Source organism: Ovis canadensis, chromosome 1, assembly GCF_042477335.2.
Source record: "Ovis canadensis isolate MfBH-ARS-UI-01 breed Bighorn chromosome 1, ARS-UI_OviCan_v2, whole genome shotgun sequence".
Classification (NCBI taxonomy): Eukaryota; Metazoa; Chordata; class Mammalia; order Artiodactyla; family Bovidae; genus Ovis; species Ovis canadensis.
The window spans coordinates 20,594,071-20,610,379 of record NC_091245.1 but is presented as its reverse complement, the minus strand read 5'-3'; the positions used below and the strand labels follow the sequence as shown (position 1 = coordinate 20,610,379).

Genomic DNA, 16,309 nt, shown 5'->3' with positions numbered 1-16,309 from the left:
TGAGAAACATGGAGTAAGGTGCACTCTGATGGAGCAGGAGGAAGATGCAGGGATGAGCCAAAACAGCAGCAAGATTATCAGCCCCACCCCCATCTCAATGACAGCAACTTTGTGAGATAATAGGCACTATTATTATCTCTAATTTATAATTAAGGCAACTAAGAAATAGAGGGATTGGGTAAATGGTTCCAAATCACATGGCTGTAAGTGGTAGAAACAGAAACAGAGGTAAGCTGGCTTTGAAATCCATGCTCTTATCCACCACTTTATATTGTTTCATAAGGGTGCCTCACTGAAAACAAACAAAAAAATGTATTTCTCTTCAGATATCTCTGGTCCTGGACTAACCTGCTTGCCTTCATTTCAAGCAACACATTTGCATTTTATTAATAAACAAATTTAAAAACAATTACTTCAATTCATCTTCATAGTCTGAATCAAAGCACCCAACGTAAGTACGGCTCTTTTTTTTCAAAAGGAAAACTGTCAGAATTAATATCTTAAGTGCAATCAATGATTGGATTTTTTTTTTTTAATGTGGACCATTTTTAAAGTCTTTTATTGAATTTGTTACAATATTGTTTCAGTTTTATGTTTTAGTTTTTTGCCCGAGGCATCTGGGATCTTAGCTCTCCAACCAGGGATCACCTGCACCCCCTGCATTAGAAGATGTAGTCCCTGGATTTGTTTTTCTAGTTTATTTCTGGTTCAAACTGAAGAAGAATTTATTCTGACACTGTTACAACTTGTATGTATTTTGACTTTAGCTGTTTATAGTTCTAGGCTTAAGGGTAATACAAGGTTTCCTGAAAAGGGGTGAGGATTAATTAGATCAAATGTAAGAAGGACTTTCAACAGTTCAGCCCACTCAGCAGGCATTCTGTGGGCAGTTCTGGTGTGCTGGGGTCAAGGAAGACAAAGAAGAACAGGGCATCAGCTCTGAGGGATTCAAAGTGAGCTAGGCAGACCCACATTTAGAAAGGCTTTGGGATAGCATGACAGAGCCTCAGAGAGCTAGAGCAAAGCAAGCGGAAGGAGGGAACACAAACCATGCCTGGGCTCGAGGGAAGGCTTTGCTGACTGCATAAGGAAGACCCTCTGTCTTAGTCTCAGTTCCCCTAAGTACCCTCTGAGAAAGCACATGGAGCTTATTTGAGTGTGATTCCAAGAAGTATGGTGAGAGAGTAGGAAAGTGAGACACAAAAGGTAAGAAAGCCAATAAAAGGCTCATTAATCAGAGGGCTACAGCGATGGACAACTAGGGCTCCATCCTGCTGGGTGCCCTTTCAGGAAGTGTGTAGAATGTACTTCCGAGTTGTCCCATGAAAGAGAGCAAGTGGGGGTATTTTCTACCAAGCACCACCCTGCATTGGTTGAAGCTAGCACCCTCAAGTGCTAATTCTCTATTACCTTAGCCTGCTTGCCACATGGGCCAAGTCCTCCTGCAGCCAGATAAAGCCTTCAAGCTGAAAGATGCCAGTGTTTGAAGCATAAGCCATTCAGTTTTCAGAAGCTGCAAGTGTCTCTGGGCTGGGCCAAGGGCATATGGATGGAGTACCAGCACCTGGGAAACACTCAATACATGTTTGAATGGCTGAATCAGAAAAGGAAGCATTGGATATTTGAACTGAGTCAAGGAATGGAAACAGTATAGTGGGGCCAGGGTTAGGAAGGTAAGACAGACTGTTATAATGGAAAAACATGTTTTAGGTTCAGATGAACATAGATATAAATCTCACTTTACCATTTCCTGAGTGACCTGGAATATGACATTTAAGCTCAGTTTTCTCATTTGTAAAATGAGAATGACATCTACTTCTGTCTGCTGTCAGGGATAAATAGAAGAGTATCTGTAAAGTTCCCAGCACATAGTAGGTATTCAATACATAGTGGCCAGAACTGCAGCAGGTTGTCAGAAAGTCACAGCTACAACTGTTAATCCCTGGGAACAGAATTGATGTAAATAAATGTGGGAATCAAGTGTGAGGATTAGGGTGGGGATCAAGTGGGCTATATCTAAGGCATATTGACCTGGTTAGCTTGACTGGAGGCTGGAAATACAGTTTGAGGTCTTGCAAGTCTTTAACATGCAGCTCAAATGGTACCTCCTGTTATCTTCTCACCACTGCATTCAGCCTTTGCTCCCACCACCTACTGACACTGCTCTAGGGTCACTACCACAATTTAACAGACAGTCTATTCCAAAAGGCCCTTTCTCCCCAACTTTAACAAATTTAAAATATTGTTGCATGTGAAAGAGAAGAGAAAATTAAATATTGAACCCGACCTAATTCACCACCCAGATAAAGAAGTGAATGATTACAATATAATTATTACAATACCCTCTTATAGCCCTTTCTTCCCCCGAGGCTTCCTGCTCTTTTTCCAGTAACCAAAATGAATTTAGTATTTAATGTTCACATGTATGTCTTTATAATCTTACTATTCAATGCATAAGTATTCCAAAATAATATATAGTATCATTTTCCATATATTGAAGCTTTAGGTAAGTGGTATCATACTATATTTATCTGTCTCAATTCAGTTCAGTTGCTCAATCATGTCCAACTCTGTGCGACCCCATGGACTGCAGCATGCCAGGCCTCCCTGTCCATCACCAACTCCTGGAGTTTACTCAAAGTCATGTCCATTGAGTTGGTGATGCCATCCAACCATCTCATCCTCTGTCGTCCCCTTCTCCTTCTGCCTTCAATCTTTCCTAGCATCAGGGTCTTCTCCAATGAGTCAGTTCTTTGCCTCAGGTGGCTAAAGTATTGGAGTTTCAGCATTAGCATCAGTCCCTCGAATGAATAGTCAGGACTGATTTCCTTCAGGATGGACTGGTTGCATCTCCTTGCAATCCAAGGGACTCTCAAGAGTCTTCTCTAACACCACGGTTCAAAAGCATCAATTCTTTGGCACTCAGCTTTCTTTATAGTCCAATTCTCACATCCATGCATGACTACTGGAAAAACCATGGCTTTGACTAGATGGACCTTTGTTGGCAAAGTAATGTCTCTGCTTTTTATTATGCTGTCTAGGTTGGTCATAACTTTTCTTCCAAGGACCAAGCATCTTTTAATTTCATGGCTGTAGTTATCATATGCAGTGATTTTGGAGCCCCCCCAAATAAAGTCTCTCACTCTTTCCACAGTCTCCCCATCTATTTGCCACGAAGTGATGGGACTGGATGCCATGATCTTCATTTTCTGAATGTTGAGTTTTAAGCCAGCTTTTTCACTCTCCTCTTCATCAAGAGCCTCTTTAGTTCCTCTTCACTTTCTGCCATAAGGGTGGTATCATCTGCATATCTGAGGTTATTGATACTTCTCCAGGCAATCTTGATTTCAGCTTGTGCTTCATCCAGCCCAGCGTTTCTCATGATATACTCTGCATGTAAGTTAAATAAGCAGGTTGACAATATACAGGCTTGACGTACTCCTTTCCCTATTTGGAACCAGTCCATGTCCAGTTCTAACTGTTGCTTCCTGACCTGCATACAGATTTCTCAGGAGTCAGGTAAGGTGGTCTGGTGTTCCCATCTCTTTAAGAATTTTCCACAGTTTATTGTGATCCGCACAGTCAAAGGCTTTGTCAATAAAGCAGAAGTAGGTGTTTTTCTGGAACTCTCTTGCTTTTTCCATGATCCAGCGGATGTTGGCCATTTGATCTCTGGTTCCTCTGCCTTTTCTAAGTCCAGCTTGAACATCTGGAAGTTCATCGTCATGTACTATTGAAGCCTGGTTTGGAGAATTTTGAGCATCACTTTGCTAGCCTGTGAGGTGAGTGTAATTGTGCAGTAGTTTGAGCATTCTTTGGCATTGCCTTTCTTTGGGATTGGAATGAAAACTGACCTTTTCCAGTCCTGTGGCCACCACTGAGTTTTTCAAATCTACTGGCATATTGAGCGCAGCATTTACACAGCATCATCTTTTAGGATTTGAAATAGCTCAACTGGAATTCCATCACCTCCACTAGCTTTGTTCACAGTGATGCTTCCTAAGGCCCGCTTGACTTCACATTCCAGGATGTCTGGCTCTAGGTGAGTGATCATGCCATCATGATTACCTGGGTCATGAAGATCTTTCTTGTACAGTTCTTCTGCTTATTCTTGCCACCTCTTCTTAATATCTTCAGCTTCTGTTAGGTCCATACAATTTCTGTCCTTTATTGTGCCCAACTTTGCATGAAATGTTCCCTTGGTATCTCTAATTTTCTTGAAGAGATTTTTAGTCTTTCCTATTTACCTGTCTGCAACTTGCTTTAAAAAAAAATATGTATGTATATATTTACTTGGCTGCTCCAGGTCTTTTCTTTTTTTCCTCTTTTATTTCTTGTTACGACCCCAGGATCTTCTGTTGCAGTGTGTGGGCTCAGTAGTTGTGGCAGCACATGGAGCTTAGTTGCTCCGAGGCATGTGGAATCATAGTCCCCTGACCAGGGATCAAAACCACGTCCCCTACATTGCAAGGCAAACTCTTAACCACTGGACCACCAAGGAAGTCCCAGCCTTGTGGTTTTATGCCTCTGTGTGTTTTTGTATAGGCTTTTACCCTGCCAGGATGAATTCCTTCCTCTACCTCTGCCTGCTATCTTCTTCTTCAAGACTCAGCCTAGATATTTCCTCTTTGTAAGCCTCAAGACATCTTACCCCATTGAGTCTCTCCCTCTAGATTTTGACTCCTGAGGGTAGGGACCTTATATGATTCACCTTCCCTCTCTGCTCAGCAGTCAGACTGAAGTCACTCAGAAAATGTTTGTGACTGAGCTGTACATCCATTGTGCTCTGAAGACACTCAGAAGAGTCTACCTCTTACCATAATTATTAGTCAAAATGCCTGGCGTGCCACTGGACGGGAGCTGCAGGAAGATAGTCTGAGTCTGATTCATCCTAAAGGCCCAGTGCTTGGAATACAATAGATCCTTAATAAATAGCTGGTGGATGAATGCTTGAAGTAGGAACATTAAAATTTTAATTGCTATGATTCTTCAACAAAACTTTGGCCAAACCGTATTAAGGGAAGTCTTTGTCAGGAAAGCATTGCCCAATCTACTTAAGTACATAAGAAATACTTAACTAAAAAGTGTGAAAATGGCTAAATAGATACTGGGTGAAAACATTTAAGGCTAGATTTTAATTTTTTTGGTTTTCCTGAGTCTTTGCTGCTGCACATAGGCTTTCTCTAGTTGTGGGGAGTGGCGGCTGCTCTCTAACTGCAGTGCATAGGCTTCTCGCTGTGGCTTCTCTTGTTGCAGGGCACAGGCTCTAGGTGCTCAGGTTTCAGTAGCTGCAACATGCAGGCTCAGGAGTTGTGGTTCATGGGCTCCAGGTATGGAGGGCTTCAGTAGTTGTGGTGCAGCGGCTTAGTTGCCCCGTGGCATGTGGGATCCTCCTGGACCAGGGATCAAACCTATGTCCCCTGCATTGGGAGGCAGATTCTTATCCACTGTATCACCAGGGAAGTCCTAAAGCGAGGTTATTTCTCATAAAAGCAACATTACAAAATAGGCATCAGTTTCCCTTAGCTAGCTACAGTAATAGTAAAATAGAATTAATCCTGTAAGCATTACTGTTCAGAAAAAGTAAAAAGATAACTGGAAAGTTGCAAAATTTAGCAACTGGAATCAGGAGTGCTCCCAGAATTAGATCCAAAGGAGACTGAGAAGCCTGCACTCAGAAAAGGAGAGGCTGGGCAGGAATGGGAGGAGATGAGGACAGGAGTGATGTAAGACTAAGAAGAAAGTTTGGCAGTTGAGACAGGAAGGAAATAGTTTGACAGTGGAAAGTGCCTGGCAAGTAAAGTCAGAACCTAACAAGGGAAGAACAGGTGACGAATCAATTACAAGAGATTTTGCCTGCTGTTGTCTGGACTTCAGAAATAAGTTGATGAGGTTTGGATTTAATAAATATTAAAATTCTAAGAACACTTAAGAACTGCCAAGGGAGGCTGTGGAACAATCATCATAGGAGTAGATTTTGAAGGCTAGACTAGAACCCATCTATTATGGATGGTTTGAGACCAACACATCCATCCTGCTACCACAGAGAGAAACTAATGACCCTGCAGGCCTTCTTTTCAAACTTCTGAAAGGCTGGGGTGGGCAGAGACGGAGGTTAAATGGTTTTAACTTTGATTCTACAGTTTTACCGCAGATTCCCTGCCATGATTATTGTATTAATCCAGAACAAATGACAAGCATTTTCTCTCCAAACAAAAGAAGAGAATTTTTTGACAAATTCTTTCCAATTTTATTTTTAGTATTTATTTACTATCGAAGTATAAGCTGATTTACAATGTTGTGTTAGTTTCAGATGTACAGCAAAGTTATTCAGTTATACATATATCCATTCTTTTTCGGATTCTTTTCCATACAGGTTATTCAAAGAATACAGGTAGAGTTCCTTTTGCTACACAGTAGATCTTTATGATTGTCTATTTTATATATATGTGTGTGTATATGTTAGTGCCAGACTCCTAATTTATCCATCCACAAGACCTTTCCCCTTTGGCAGCCATGAGTTTATTTTCAAAGTTTGTGAGTCTGTTTCTGTTTCATAAATAAGTTCATTTGTATAATTTTTTGACTCTACATATAAGTGATATCATGATATCTGTCTTTGTCTGATTTCACTTAGTAAGTAAGTTCCATCTATCTTGCTGCAAATGGCATTATTCCATTACTTTTTATGGTTGAGTAGTATTTAATTGTATATATGTACTACATCTTTATCCATTAATCTGTTGATGGGCATTTATGTTGTTTCCTGTGTCTTGGCTATTGTAATTAGTGCTGCAGTGAACACTGAGATGCATGTATCCTTTTTTTTTCTTTTTGCATGTATCTTTTTGAATTAGAGTTTTCTCTGGTTATATGCCTAGGAGTGGGATTGCTGGATCACTTGGTAGCTCTGCTTTTAGTTTTTTAAGGTATCTCTGTACTGCTCTTCATAGTGACTGTCCTGATTTATAGTCCCACCAAAATAAGAGATTTAATGATTTGTCTTTATATGAAGATTGCTATCCAATATTTTTTAAAAGTTAATTAATCAATTACGCTCTGCCAGGTCTTAGTTGAGCACACAGAACCTTCAATCTTCGTTGTGGTTTACTGGATCTAGTTTTCTGACTAGGGATCAAACTCAGGCCCCCTGCATTGAAAGCACCAAGTATTAGCCACTGGAACACAAGGGAAGCTCCCAATCTTCATATACAGTCTTTGCCCTACATTTATATACCCATAACAGTACAATTCCACTTGCTAAGTTTATTTGTAATTTGCAATAATTCGAACAGGGTTTGGGGTGAAGTTGAATTTTGCTTGGCAAACCCTTTCTGTCATGGATTAAAATTAAGATTTTTAAACAAAACTTGGGAGTACATAGGATGACACATGTCCCTGAACACTTAAAGCACTATTTTATGATAGATAACTGAAGTGATGGTTACCCTCTGCCACAGCATTTTAGGAGAGACTGTCTGTTCCCATTTTTATCTCCCTGTTAGACTATGAACTCCACAAGGCCAAGGGGCTCTGGTTTGTTTGCTGGGGATTCCCACCATTCAACTCAGTCTGGCATCTAAAGGGTGTATAGTGAGTTTTCTGATAAGATCAGTTAATCAATGGAAAACACTAGAGATTTGGAAGCCCCATCTTAGGACATGATGAGAACTGTCTTATTTTAGGGAGTTTTTGTTAGGTTTATATCCAGATTCTACCAATTATTGACAAATGTTTGATGTAGGACCTTCATTCAACTCAGAGCTCCTGCTTTCTCATCTGTAAAGTAAGGATAGTGATAGTACCTATCACATGGAGTTATTGTGAGGTTTCAGTGAGATAATGCACTTCCTATCAGATACAAGCCTTCTATAAAACAAGATCCTTCAACCTCAGTGCCTCTGACATGTGAGGCAGGATAATTCCTTGTGTGGGACTGGTCTGTGCATTTTAAGATGTTTACCAGCATTTCCATTTTCTACTCTTAGATGCCAGTACCACTCCCAACCTCCATTACGACAGCCAGAAGTGTCTCCTGATTTGCCAAATGTCCCCTGGAAGGTAAAATCACCCCAGTTGAAGACCACTGCTACAAAGTTTCAGTATTTGATGTGTTACTGGTACAAGGGTAGACAAATAGATCCATGGAACAGAAGAGAGAGATAAAAAATGGACCCCTGCATATATGGAAAGTGATATATGACAGGAATAGAATTATATATCAGTGGAGAAGAGACAGGCTGTTTACTAAGTGGTGCTGGAGCAATTGATTGAAAAAAAATACAATTCTATCTCATTCCATTCACAAACACTTACAGAAGGAAATATGGGAGAAAATCTTCATTGTTTCAGGGTAAAAAGGATTTCTTCAACAGGAGAATGAAAACCACCAAAAAACATAAAGGAAAAGGTTTATACCTTTTATGTTAAAAATCATGTATGTCAGTGGCATCATAGTGAAAATCTAAGGGGCAAATTGAAAGAAATTATAACCACTAGACCATTCAGGTATGACCTAAATCAAATCCCTTATGATTATACAGTGGAAGTGAGAAATAGATTTAAGGGACTAGATCTTATAGACAGGGTGCCTGATAAACTATGGACTGAGGTTCATGACATTGTACAGGAGACAGGGATCAAGACCACCTCCATGGAAAAGAAATGCAAAGAAGCAAAATGGCTGTCTGGGGAGGCCTTACAAATAGCTGTGAAAAGAAGAGAAGTGAAAAGCAAAGGAGAAAAGGAAAGATATAAGCATCTGAATGCAGAGTTCAAAAGAATAGCAAGAAGAGATAAGAAAGCCTTCCTCAGCAATCAATGCAAAGAATTAGAGGAAAAAAACAGAATGGGAAAGACTAGAGATCTCTTCAAGAAACTTAGAGATACCAAGGGAACATGTCATGCAAAGATGGGCTCGATAAAGGACAGAAATGGTCTGGACCTAACAGAAGCAGAAGATATTAAGAAGAGGTGGCAAGAATATACAGAAGAACTGTACAAAAAAGATCTTCATGACCAAGATAATCATGATGGTGTGATCACTCACCTGGAATGTGAAGTCAAGTGGGCCTTAGAAAGCATCACTATGAACAAAGCTAGTGGAGGTGATGGAATTCCAGTTGAGCTATTTCAAATCCTGAAAGATGATGCTGTGAAAGTGCTGCACTCAATATGCCAGCAAATTTGGAAAACTCAGCAGTGGCCACAGGACTGGAAAAGGTCAGTGTTCATTCCAATCCCAAAGAAAGGCAATGCCAAAGAATGCTCAAACTACCGCACAATTGCACTCATCTCACACGCTAGTAAAATAACGCTCAAAATTCTCCAAGCCAGGCTTTAGCAATACGTGAACTGTGAACTTCCAGATGTTCAAGCTGATCTTATACAAGCCAGAGGAACCAGAGATCAAATTGCCAACATCTGCTGGATCATGGAAAAAGCAAGAGAGTTCCAGAAAAATATCTATTTCTGCTTTATTGACTATGCCAAAGCCTTTGACTGTGTGGATCACAATAAACTGTGGAAAATTCTGAAAGAGATGGGAATACCAGAGCACCTGACCTGCCTCTTGAGAAACCTATATGCAGGTCAGAAAGCAACAGTTAGAACTGGACATGGAACAACAGACTGCTTGCAAATAGGAAAAGGAGTACGTCAAGGCTGTCACCCTGCTTATTGTCACCCTGCTTATTTAACTTCTATGCAGAGTACATCATGAGAAACACTGAGCTGGAAGAAGCACAAGCTGGAATCAAGATTGCCAGAAAAAATATCAATAATCTCAGATATGCAGATGACACCACCCTTATGGCAGAAAGTGAAGAACTCAAAAGCCTCTTGATGAAAGTGAAAGTGGAGAGTGAAAAAGTTGGCTTAAAGCTCAACATTCAGAAAACGAAGATCATGACATCTGGTCCCATCACTTCATGGGAAGTAGATGGGGAAACAGGGGACACAGTGTCAGACTTTATTTTTTTGGGCTCCCAAATCACTGCAGATGGTGATTGCAGCAGCCATGAAATTAAAAGACGCTTACTCCTTGGAAGAAAAGTTATGACCAACCTAGATAGCATATTAAAAAACAGAGACATTACTTTGCCAACAAAGGTCTGTCTAGTCAAGGCTATGGTTTTTCCAGTGATCATGTGTGAATGTGAGAGTTGGACTGTGAAGAAAGGTGAGTGCTGAAGAACTGATGCTTTTGAAGTGTGGTGTTGGAGAAGACTCTTGAGAGTCCCTTGGACTGCAAGGAGATCCAACCAGTCCATTCTGAAGGAGATCAACCCTGGGATTTCTTTGGAAGGACTGATGCTGAAGCTGAAACTCCAGTACTTTGGCCACCTCATGCAAAGAGCTGACTCATTGGAAAAAACTCTGATGCTGGGAGGGATTAGGGGCAGGAGGAGAAGGGGACGACAGAGGATGAGATGGCTGGATGGCATCACTGACTTAATGGATGTGAGTCTGAGTGAACTCCGGGAGTTGGTGATGGACAGGGAGGCCTGGCATGCTGCAATTCATGGGGTTGCAGAGTCGGACACAACTGAGTGACTGAACTGAACTGAATGTCCAATAAAAGATATGTATTTAGAATATAATGATAAAATGCCAGTCAACACCTAAATGCTGACTGTATTAGCTTCCTAGGCACACTATAACAAATTACCACAAACTAAGTGGCTAAAGTTGAAACTCTAGTACTTTGTCCACCTCATGCGAAGAGTTGACTCATTGGAAAAGACTATGATGCTGGGAGGGATTGGGGGCAGGAGAAGAAGGGGATGACCGAGGATAAGATGGTTGGATGGCATCACTGACTCGATGGACGTGAGTCTGAGTGAACTCCGGGAGTTGGTGATGGACAGGGAGGCCTGGTGTACTGTGATTCATGGGGTCGCAAAGAGTTGGACACAACTGAGCGACTGAACTGAACTGAACTGAACTGAAGTGGCTTAAAACAACAGAAATATACTCTCACAGTTCTGGATGCTAGAAGTCCAAAATCAAGGTGACAGCAGCTCTGTTTCCTTCTGGCAGTTCTAAGGAAGAATTGCTCCATGCCTCTCTCCTAGTGGGGTTGTCAGCAATCCTTGGCATTTCCTGGCTTCTAGCTGCATCACTCCAATCTCTGCCTTTGTCTTCTTCACATGTTCTTCTTCCCTGTGTCTTAACATGGGCTTCTTAGGACACTAACTGTTATATTTAGGGACCACCTTGATCTAATATGGCTTCACCTAATTTTGATTACATCAGCAAAAACCCAATCTCCAAATAAGGTCACATTCTGAGGTTCTGGTGGACTTGATTTTTTGAAGGATACTATTCAACCCAATACAGTCTGCTCTTTGAACCCGTGCTTTCACATTCATGCTGTGTGCAAAATACCTTTATTACATCTAAACATCTCCAAAGGTCTTAAATTTTTCCAGCATCAACTCCAAGTCCCAAATCTCATCTAAATATCAATTTAGAAAGTCCCAAACCTCATAATCTAAATTTTGTAAATCAAGTGTGGGTGAAACTCTGAAAATGCTCCACCATGGGACAAAATTTCTCTCTATCTGTGAACCTGTGAAGCTAGAAAACAAGTTGCCTGGTTGCAGAATACAAAGGTGACAGTCAAAAAATGGGCAGAAGATCTAAATAGACATTTCTCCGAAGAAGACATATGGATGGCCAAAAAGCACATGAAAAGATGCTCAACATCGATAATTATTAGAGAAATGCAAATCACAACTACAATGAGGTATCATCTGTCACCCATCAAAATGGACATCATCAAACAATCTACAAACAGTAAATGCTGGATATGTGTGTGGGTGAACTCAGTTATGCCCAACTCTTTGATATCCCATGGACTGTATCCCATCAGGCTCCTCTGTCCATAGAATTCCAGGCAGGAATACTGGAGTCCAGGCAAGTGCTCTCCAGTATACCATTTCTTTTTCATAGTATGTGGAAAAAAGGGAACCCTCCTCCACCGTTGGTGGGAATGTAAATTGATAAACTATGGAAAACAGTATGAAGGTTCCTTAAAAAACTAAAAACAGAGCTACAATAAGATCCTACAATCTCATCATTGGGCATATATCCAGAGAAAATCATAATTTGAAAAGACACATGCACCCAAATGTTCATTGCAGCACTATTTACAATAGTCAATCAGCCTAAATGTCCATCAACAGATGAACAGATTAAAAAGTTGTGATACATACATATATATATATATATATATATATATATATAATGGAATATTACTCACCCATAAAAAAGAATGAAATAATGTCATCTGCAGCAACGCGGGTGGACCTAGATATTATCATACTGAATGAAGTAACTCAGAAAAAGAAAAATATCATGTGATATCAGTTATATGTAGGATCTAAAAAATGATACAGATAAACTTATTTACAAGACAGAAATAGAGTCACAGATGTAGAAAACAAACTTATGTTTAAGAGGGGGAAGGGTGGGGGACGGATAAATAGGGAGGTTGGGATTGACATATACATACTACTATATATAAAATTGATAACTATTAATAGTAAAAACCTATTGTATAGCCCACGGAACTCTTCTCAATGCTCTTAATGACCTATATGGGAAAGAATCTAAAAAAGAGTGGATATATACAGTGTATTAAAACTCAGAGACATCACTTTGCCTTCAAAGGTCTGTATAGTCAAAGCTATGATTTTTCCAGTAGTCATGTTTGGGTGCGAGAGATGGACCATAAAGAAGGCTGAGCACTGAAGAATTTATGCTTTTGAACTGTGGTGTTGGAGAAGACTCTTGAGAGTCCCTTGGACAGCAAGGATCCAATCAGTCCATCATAAAGGAAATCGGTCCTGAATATTCATTGCAAGAACTGACACTGAAGCTGAAGCTCCAAAACTTTGGCCACCTGATGCGAAGAGCCAACTCATTGGAAAAGACCTTGATGCTGGGAAGGATTGAAGACAAGAGGAGAAGGGGACAACAGAGGATGAGATGGTTGGATGTCATCATCAACTCAATGGACATGAGTTTGAGCAGACTCTGGGAGATAGTGAAGGACAGGGAAACCTGGCATGCTGCAGTCCATAGTGTCCCAAAGAGTTGATCTCAAGCAAATTCAAAAGCTGGCAGGGAAAATTCCTTTAGGTCTTGGGGCTGGAGAATCATTCTCTGTGGCTCTATCTGCCCTCTGAGCCCGAGGAGGTCTCTTCAGCTTCTGCCTCTGGGCCCATCTCTCTGGCCTCTGTGTCCAAGGTACTGCCCTTGGAATCATTTTTCCTTTTACTTGAAGCATAACATATATATGTAGCTGAGTAATTTTGGCAGCTCATTTCCTACCTATACAATCCCTGAAGTCCCACAGCTTTCCTTCATTCTGTCTCTGTCCTCGTCAGTCCAGGTTAGCAGTATTTCTGCTGATATGACATTCTCACAAACCTTTGTTAGTCTTCTCTGTATGTCAGGGGAATCCATGCCATTACACAAGAGGGTTCTCCACAGATCCCTCTTGTATAAACCATATGTCTATTCCCGGGTTCTCCTGAGGTGGTTGATTAGATCTGTTAAGTCACACAACTAATCTCATCCACAACAGTTTGTCCAGCTACATACACCCTTGCCTCTGTTTCCAGAGTATATGTATTATCTGAATATGCTGAAAATTTCTCAAATCATCAAGTGTTTGTTCCTTTTTGTTTAACAGCCCTTTCTTCAATTTCTTTCTTTCCTCTTATGTCTTACTGTAAGCAACAAGAAATTAGGTCATACCTTCCATACTTTTTCTTGGAAATCTCTTGGGCTAAATATCCAGATTTATTGTTTACATTTTCTACTTTCCGCCTAACAGTAAGACACAGTTCAGCCAAGTTTTCCACCACTTTGTAACCAGGATTGCCTTTCTTTGAGGGTTTAAAAACATATTTCTCATTTCCATCTGAGACCTCAAGAATTGCCTTAACCTCCATATTTCTAGAACAGTCTCTTCAAGGCAATCTAGGCCTTTTCTATCATGCGCCTCAAAATTCTTCTAGTCCCTACCTATTACCCAATTCCAAAGCCATTTCCACATTTTCGGCATTTGTTACAGCAGCACCCACTTCCTAGTACCAAAATCTGATTCAGGCAGGGTTCTCCAGGGACACAGAACTAAATAGGGGAGATTCTCTCTGCTTCCCTCCCACCCCCATATGTATTACTCTGTCAGTGGGCATAATCTCCTTTACTTCAAGTCAAATAGTTGTAGATGTTAACTACATCTGCAAAATATCTTCACAGCAATACCTAGATTTGTGTTTGAATGCAGTGCTTGGGTGCAGTCTCACATGCAACAGATAGAAAGATCTTTGTTCATTTCCAAGGCAAACCATTTAGTATTCCAGTAATACAAGTCTATGCTGCAACTAATAATGCCAAAGTAGCTGAAGTTGAATGGTTCTACAAGACCTTCTAGAACTAACACCAAAAAAAAAAAAAAAAAGATGTCCTTTTCATCATAGGGAACTGGAATGCAAAGGTAGGAAGTCAAGAGATCCCTGAAGTAACAGGCAAGTTTGGCCTTGGAGTACAAAATGAAGCAGGGCAAAGGCTAACAGAGTTTTGTCAAGAGAATGCACTGGTCATAGCAAACACCCTCTTCCAACAACACAAAAGATGACTCTACATGTGGACATCACGAGATGGTCAATACTGAAATCAGATTGATTATGTTCTTTGCAGCCAAAGATGGAGAAGCTCTATACAGTCAACAAAAACAAGACTGGGAACTGACTGTGGCTCAGACCATGAACTCCTTATTCCCAAATTCAGACTGAAATCAAAGAAAGTGGGGAAAACCACTAGACCATTCAAGTATGACCTAGATCAAATCCCTTATGATTATACAGTGGAAGTGACAAATAGATTCAAGAGATTAGATCTGATAGAGTGCCTGAAGAACTATGGACAGAAGTTCATGACATTGTACAGGAGGCAGAGATCAAGACCATCCCCAAGAAAAAGAAATGCAAAAAAGGCCAAATGGTTGTCTGAGGAGGCCTTGCAATTAGCTGAGAAAAGAAGAGAAGCAAAAGGAAAAGGAGAAAAACAAAGATATATCCATCTGAATGCAGAGTTTCAAAGAATTGCAAGGAGAGATAAGAAAGCCTTCCCCAGGGAACAATGCAAAAAAAAAAAAAATAGAGGAAAACAATAGAATGGGAAAGACTAGAGATCTCTGGTTCCAAATTGGGAAAGGAGTATGTCAACACTGTGTATTGTCACCCTGCTTATTTAACTTATATGCAGAATGCACTATGCAAAATGTGGGGCTGGATGAAGCACAAGCTGGAATCAAGGTTGCTGGGAGAAATATTAATAACCTCAGATATGCAGATGACACCACCCTTATGGCGGAAAGTGAAGAGGAACTAAAGAACCTCTTGATGAAAGTGAACGAGGAGAGTGAAAAATTTGGCTTAAAACTCACCATTCAGAAAACTAGATCATGGCATCTGGTCCCATCACTTCATGGCAAATAGATGGGGAATCAATGGAAACAGTGAGAGACTTCATTTTTCTGGGCTCCAAAATCACTGCAAATGGTGACTGCAGCCATGAAATTAAAAGACACTTGCTCCTTGGAAGAAAAGCTATGACCAACATAGACAGCATATTAAAAAGCAGAGACATTGCTGACAAAGGTCTGTCTAGTCAATGCTATGGTTTTTCCAGTAGTCATGTATGGATGTGAGAGTTGGACTATAAAGAAAGCTGAGCACCGAAGAATTGATGCTTTTGAAGTGTGGTGTTGGAGAAGACTCTTGAGATTCCCTTGGACTGCAAGGAAATCAAACCAGTCAATTCTAAAAGGAAATAAGTCCTGAATGTTCACTGGAAGGACTGATGCTAAAGCTGAAACTCCAATACTTTGGCCACCTGATGAGAAGAACTGACTCATTGGAAAAGACCCTGATGCTGGGAAAGGCTGAAGGCAGGAGGAGAAGGGGATGACAGAGGATGAGATAGTTGGATAGCTTTACTGACTCAACGGACATGAGTTTGAGTAAGCTCCAGGAGTTGGTGATGAACAGGGAAGCCTGGTGTGCTGTAGTCCACTGGGTCACAAAGAGTTGGACACAAGTGATCGACTCAACTGAACTGAAATGATAGCCTAGCCAAGTTGGCATATAAAACTAACCATCACATGAACCACAGAAAAATGGGCAATTAATAAGAATAATGGCTAATTCATAAGGGAAGAAACTGAAATAGTCAATAGCATAGTAAATTGGTTCAACCACTTGAAAATTCAGTGAAGTCAAAGATTCCTGAA

General features: G+C 40.5%; 1 long non-coding RNA gene across 1 annotated transcript in view; it reads left to right on the top strand.

Annotated features, from left to right (window-relative positions):
* The window catches only part of LOC138440681 (uncharacterized), a 66,660-nt gene that overhangs the window by 40,284 nt on the left and 10,067 nt on the right, over nucleotides 1–16,309 (top strand). The window lies entirely within an intron of this gene.